We start from the raw sequence: 7,249 nt of genomic DNA on the forward strand, positions 1-7,249 counted from the left end.
GGGTTCTTGATTTTTACCTTATTGAAGTCATTGCGGGTGGATTAAGTGGTGTTACTCGATAATGAACTATTTTGGGAATTGACGATTAATCGAAGAAATAGGCAATGGAGGTGATGGGGAAGAAGAAAATGGAATAATAAAAGGAGAGGAATGAAAACAAATTAGTTTTAGAGGTTAAGGGTATTTTAGTATTTTTCTTATGAATTAGGTCCCCTTATCTTCATCGTAGGATATTTGAATCCTTAGAAGTCCTCAAAACTCTTTTCTTGGTGCCCCTATAATAGGTTTCTTTTATTAACGAATAATCATTATCGACGAGCAAGTAACCCATATTACGCATCAGGTGATCACGTCTTTGTTTTGCTCATGTTTTTTACCTAAAATATCCAGTGAACAAATCTAATAGCTAGTAGGGGTCCCTTCTAACATTAGGATAGTAAAAGTAAAACCTACCACTGGGTTATCTAGGAAATTCGTTTGTCATTCTGATTATATTATTTTTATCTTTTTCAATTGGACAGTGAAATTAGCCAAAACAACAAACAAATATCAATGAGTATAACGTAGAGAGTAAAAATATCTTTTTCTAGAATGGAGCTAAGATATGATTTATGTAACTAAGTATTAGTGATTCAATGTCTAAAGTCTGATATAACTAAGTATTAAGTGACTATAATAGTCACTCGGTAAATTGTAACAACATATTTCCTATATTAGTTTTGAAGAAAAACGAACACGTTATGTGATATAGAGTGCAAGGACTGGAGACTACTGGTCTAAGTAATGAGATTTCCTAACTTAGCAAGAATTGCAACCGAAAGAATACACCTAACGGTATCAATTTCAATGTTTATACCTTCCATCTGTGTTCGAACTCATTTTCTTAGTGAGCCTGATTACTAAGTTCACTTGTAGAAACAAGATCTAGAATTTCAGAAAGAACTTGATTCATGCAAAAAAAATAAAACAAAAAAAATAATATAAGTTACACAAAGAATACGAGTGGATCAATAAATTTACAAAATTGATTGATTAGGGGAGATGTGGAATTGCTTTCAACAAAAGCATGATATATAACACCCGAGCATATTACATTTAAAACTATCACTAACATATAATCTCATTAGGATTAAACTATTCGTCTTAACTCACCGATACAAACCCTTTGTGCGCAGAGTTTTTCTTTTTTCTTTTATAGGTTCCCGTGACCATTCAACAAATAAACGCCATCTACATGACAACTGGTAATTTTAAACAGGACTTAGGAACACGATCATGACAAATAGCACCCAAACATAGGCTAACTTGGATGAAATTCAATTTTTAACAGATTCATTACATATTACAACACAATAACGTAGCTGATCCACAATCCCACTCTCATTACGTCTCATGTTGGTACTGTGGACATGTCATTTGTAACAAAATGCTTGTCCTTGTTGAGCATCATCTATGTAGTGGGAGTGGTCTTTCAATAATGACATCCTCACCTTATACCATTTTATCTTGGTTCAGAAAAGAAAAGCTTTACGCAAATCATCAGAATTAACTGTCATTGTCGGATAATAAATAAATAGTTCTACTGATTCACTGTGAAGTTTATGTTTGCAGTTTAATTAGAAAAGAGAATAATGGTAATAAAGATCTGCATGTAGAAGTCGTCTCTGGCCATAAAAAGGTATGCAATATAATACGGTTAAAAAAGTTTATTAGAGCAATGCTCGGTTGAACCCACAAGTTATACTATCTAAAGAATCCAGGCTTTTCATGAAAATTTCATATAAAGAATCCGGGCTTTTCATGGAAAGTTCACATGAAGAATCCAGGCTTCTCATCTTAGTGATGGAAGAAGATTCAGTGAGAAAGTGAAAAAGTCGGTTCAACCGAGCAGTGCTCTAACAATCTCCATATTTGTCAATTTTGGTGACAAAGCTATTCAATACATATGGATTCAAAATTAATAAACTTTTCAGATCAATCCACTATATTTAATTTCCTTGGTTCTTCAACAAACGTCTTGAATTCTTCGTGTACTTTAAGTTCTTCCATGGTTATGATCTGCTCTTTCAATACCTTTGTTGTTGAAGATTCGTAGTGATAACAACTTATGAGAATACTCAAGAAGATCTTTATTAGAATTAGGTAATCATACTTTACTCATTGGTTGTTATACATAAATATAGTATTGTTACCTTCCTCAAAGTTCAATTACACCACAACTTCGAAGCAATACTACGGTGATATGTTCTCCCCCTTAATCAATATTTACTCCTTTTGAAAAATAGGTAAAACCTATACATAATAATTCACTCCTCCTTACATGATGCTCTGAAAAGTCATGTAACACTTTGAGAGTCACGAACGTGAATAGAAAGTCCTTTGGATCGTATTCCAAATACTAAAGGAAGAATCTGTTTGGGCACTCTAATCAATCCTGCTAAAGATATTTGATGAGTTGTTAACAAACGCTCTTATGTTTAATCTAATAAACTCCTTTGTATGGTTATAGAGAGTTGTCTCACGCAACTAATCAATCAAGTCTATCAAAGATAAACCGATTCTAGTTGGATCCCAGCGGATCAAGATTTGTGCACTAAATCCACAAGATAAGAAAACTAATAAGAATTCTTCTTTGCCTTAAAATCTTTTGTTACCTTAAAATACCTGCACAGCAACACTTGAATCCTCTTGTGATCAATCACACACATATGGAGTCTGTTTACAATGGACTATCAAAAAATATATTTAGATCCGAATATGGTTCTTAAGATCCCGTTGATACTTTGATCTAGTCTGAGTGAACTTATATCAGAAGAGAAGATTCTCAAGAATAAACAAACTAGGTGCAATCAAAGTTTCAACAATCGTTAGTCAATCAAAACAATAATCGAAAACTAATAACACTGCAATTATCTAGTTTCCCACCAACAATACTCGTAGAGATTCTTGATCCCACATAAGTATTTAAACGAGCGGTTGTAAGAGATTTCACATAATTAGGACACTTTCCTCTCCGAATAGATGGCTCCACCAGAAACAACAAGAAATGAAGTTTGCCTGGCTCTTATAGACCAAGGTTGTTTGGACCATAAGGAAATCCAAAAACCGAAAATATTCTCAATATATGCATTAAAGTACCTAAATTCGGTTTTCCTATTCCCGATTAATGTTAACCAATATTTTCGAAAACTCTCATGGAAAAACTTATCTTATTAGTCTAGCAAAGTAACTAATAATATTTTCCAGAGGATATGTTTTAAATGCTGGTAATTAAAACATATATGATGAAAATCATAATTAAATGATTTTCATTTTTTCGCACCAGGAATCACCTTGAGTATCAAGGAATATCTTCGAATAATAAATGATAAGAGTTACGTACATGTTGAAATATGTCGACATCTAGAAGTTTCTTTGTAAGTGGATACAATCCTCCAATGGTTGGACAAGGCACAACCGCTGTTCCAAAAGACATAGATGCATATAGTGATGACGAAATCAGTGATGCTAAACGCTATTATGCATGCCATAATCCAAGATCTTCAACATCATGTGTCTACGTGCACTACGTCGAAGCAAGCTTGATATAACTTAGAGAAAGAAGCAAGGCTTCAAAACCTAACTTCTGACTTTGGCTGATGAAGATTCGTTTGAGGAATTTAATCACAATTGTTCTAGGAAAGACCATTCCTGAAAGGGATATTATGATGAAAATTATGAGATCCTTGCTATCTTGATACGAGTATAAGAAACGTACCATCACTGAAGGAAATGATCAAGCTACACTTTCCAGAAGCAAACTTGTATAGGATAGTTGAAAATCTTTTATCACGAGCAAGTTACTGATAAGGAGAAAACTTCATCTCTAAAATATGTGACCAAATCAAGCTCTCCTCCTCCAAAGGTTAGCTTATCTTAGGCCGATGAATGATGAGAATATCATGAGGAATTAGACATTACCATGTCTATAATCACACAACATGTCAGAAATCTTCTTAAGAGACAGAGAGAAAGACGATCTGGAAAACGGGTTTATAGATCCATTTTTCACGGTGAATCTTTCTCTCAATATGAAAAACCTTTTTAGTATTTTGAATATAGCAGGTTCGTACATGTGCAATAAGAATTCCCAAGTAAGGGATACTACGAAGGAAATAATTCTCTCATAGTTTCTCTTGATGATATGCCTGATGAGCCTCTTTATGAATATTTCACAAGAAACTCTGCTCTTGTAGCCGAGACACCTGTTGATCCTAATTCTGACTCAGGTGACGAATCAGATAAGGAGATTCTTGAGATTTTGAGTAAAAGTGAAGAAATTCATCGTGGAAACCTTCGTCTAAAGAAAAACTTGGGGAAAGTTGAAACATCTCTTCTTGTTAAAAATTTAAATTTTGATAAACTCAATGATAATTTCACAAAAAACATATCTCTAAAGGAAAAAAAAGATTGATATCCTAAAGTTTGACCTACAAGGGATCTTTGGAAGTTCTGATAAAATCTCAGCTATGTTGTTTGGTCAAAATTTATTTGGTAACACTAGTCATATTGGGTTTAAAAGTAATACCTCATTCACTAACACCTTCATTCTTGAAGGATCTAAGGTTGATAAAAATATTTATGGTAATTAGATGGAAGCCGCACCTCATGGTGATTCTCCCTCTTCATACTGCACCTTATGTGGAAGTTGTAGACATTCTAAAGGGAAGTATCAAAGATCGAAAAAATAAATAACAAGATTCTTGATAAGCTTTAGAATCACATAGAAAGGATGGATCTCGTCTTGAAGAACTTTACAAATTCTTCAGAGCCACGACGATAAAAAATAAGAAGGAAGCCCATAAACTGTAAGAATTTATATATTCATAAAAATATAAACGACCTTGTTGTGTATACTTGTGACACTAGTGGTGAGTATCGTTCTCACCCCTTCACTGCTTAAACTTAGTGATGTGTGCAATTTCATTCTATTAACTTGAAAATATGAGGTTTGCACGAAGTTACATCATGAGAACTATGTTTTCTGATATCAAGGTTACTTAAGTAGTTTATTTACTTTTATTTTATGTTGAATTATTTAATACAGTTAGGTAACCCTGAAGTTGGTCAGTGTTCGTATTAGTTTGAACTTAAGGTGTAGATGGTGGATTTTCAAAAAATCACAAATCGTAAAATCATGATACTGCATGTTTCTGATACGGCTTTCAGGCATGTGATGATTCATATTACGAGACGTGATGAATATGTCTCTCGAAAAGCCTCCACTAACTGAGCGTTCGATTCCTCGCATTTCATCATGACCTCTATGTAGAATAACAAAATTGAGCGGTTCTCCTCATATTGAGAACTTAACGCCTTCAGGACGTCAGTGACACTCACGGTTCCCTGACTACATAGAGATACCCACCTCTATATAGAAGAACGATTGCGCGGTTCTCCTCAGATTGAGAGCATTAACGCCTTCAGGACGTCGGTGACACTCACTGTTCCATGAATGTGTAGAGAGACCGTGTATAGACTCAGGTGGTTCTCCGTAATATTGAGAGCACTAACGCCTTCAGGACTTCGGCAACACTCGATGTTCCTTGACTATGCACCTTACATAATGGGTATGACGCTTTAACTGGCTAATATCCCTTCTGCAATAGATTAATTTTACCGTGACATTCACCACTGAATTCCTAGAAGATAATCTATTTTATCTCATCATTCCGATTTCATGATCGAATCCACGGCTGATCTCATGAAACGGTAATAGATTACTCTGATTTAATGATCGAATCCACGGCTAATCTCATGGAATGGTAATAAACAACCATTACTCCGATTCTATGGTCGAATACACGATCCCATGGGATGGTAATACTCATTTTATTATTCTGAATCCTGGTCGAATCCACCGCTGATTCTATGGATTGATAATTAATAACTACTCACCTTATTACTCCGTTTCATGAATCATTCTCCAATGAATTTCAATAATACTCAACAACCGGGCATCTGGACCGTCACCGAGTAAGGCCCATAAAATGGTGCAGGTCTACTCGACAATGATGCACGACTGAGCACCTGGATGCACAAACGAGCATTCAAAAATATGGATAAATGAGGAATCCTACACAAAATAGGAGAAAACAATAAATAATAATAAAATAATAAGAGGCGCCATGGGCTGGGCCCACCGGCTTGCCGACCGAGCCCAAGCCGTGGCCGGTCCCATGCCTCTCCCATTATTTTTATTTATTTTGTTATTTTCATAAACTCATGAAAACTCCTCCATCCCAGCAACTTTCCTTGTTTGAGCAAAACTCACGGTTTCTCCATATTTTCACGGTTTCATGATAAATAATAATATAAAATAGGGAAAGGTGTTGCGGGACCAGTCAATATAGCCGGTCAGCCATGCCCAAGCCGTGGAAGATCCCACACTTTACAATCCCTAGACTTTTATAAGTATTATTTCCCTAATTTCATGAAACTCCTCCGTTTCAACAAAAACTCATGGTTTCTCCATAATTTCACAGATTAATGGAAAATAATGATAACATAAAATAGGGAAAGGTATGCGGGATCGGGCAACGTAGCCAGTCGGCCATGCCATATCCGTGGACGGTCCCACACTTTACAATCCCTAGTCTTTTGTAATTATGATTTTCCTCATCTCATGAAACTCCTCAATTTGAGCAAAATTCATGATTCCTTCAAATTTTCTCAAATATTGCTCAAATCATGAAAAACCAAAAGCCAACATGGTCACACGACCGGCTAGCCTCTCACAACAATAATAAATTTTAAAATGTCCTTATTTTAATATTTAAAAAATATTGATCAATTGATCATACATGCTCATTTCAGCAAAAATCAAGAATTTCAGCCAAGATCAAACTCTTCTGAAAATCCAATATGTTGCTAAACGCACATCGGAAAATACTGAAACTCTCAGGATTGAGATACGGTCATTGTGATGACATGGGCATGCTCCCTTGACCGACCAAGGGAGGATCTAAGGCTTGCAACAAGCCGGTTCCATACATTTTCACAATTCTAACCTAATTTGCTCAATTGCTCATATAGGGCCCAAACTGTCTTCAACAAACCTGGAGTTTGCTCAAATGACCACCAGCGGGTCCCACTAAGGGCAGGTTTCATGCCCTCTTGGTTGGTCTCACACTTTTTCATAATTAGGTTTTATCACCTAATGCTGAATCCAGCAATATTTCAATAAATGATGAAACCGACATTTAATCAT

The sequence above is a fragment of the Papaver somniferum genome, chromosome 10 (assembly GCF_003573695.1).
Source record: "Papaver somniferum cultivar HN1 chromosome 10, ASM357369v1, whole genome shotgun sequence".
Lineage (NCBI taxonomy): Eukaryota > Viridiplantae > Streptophyta > Magnoliopsida > Ranunculales > Papaveraceae > Papaver > Papaver somniferum.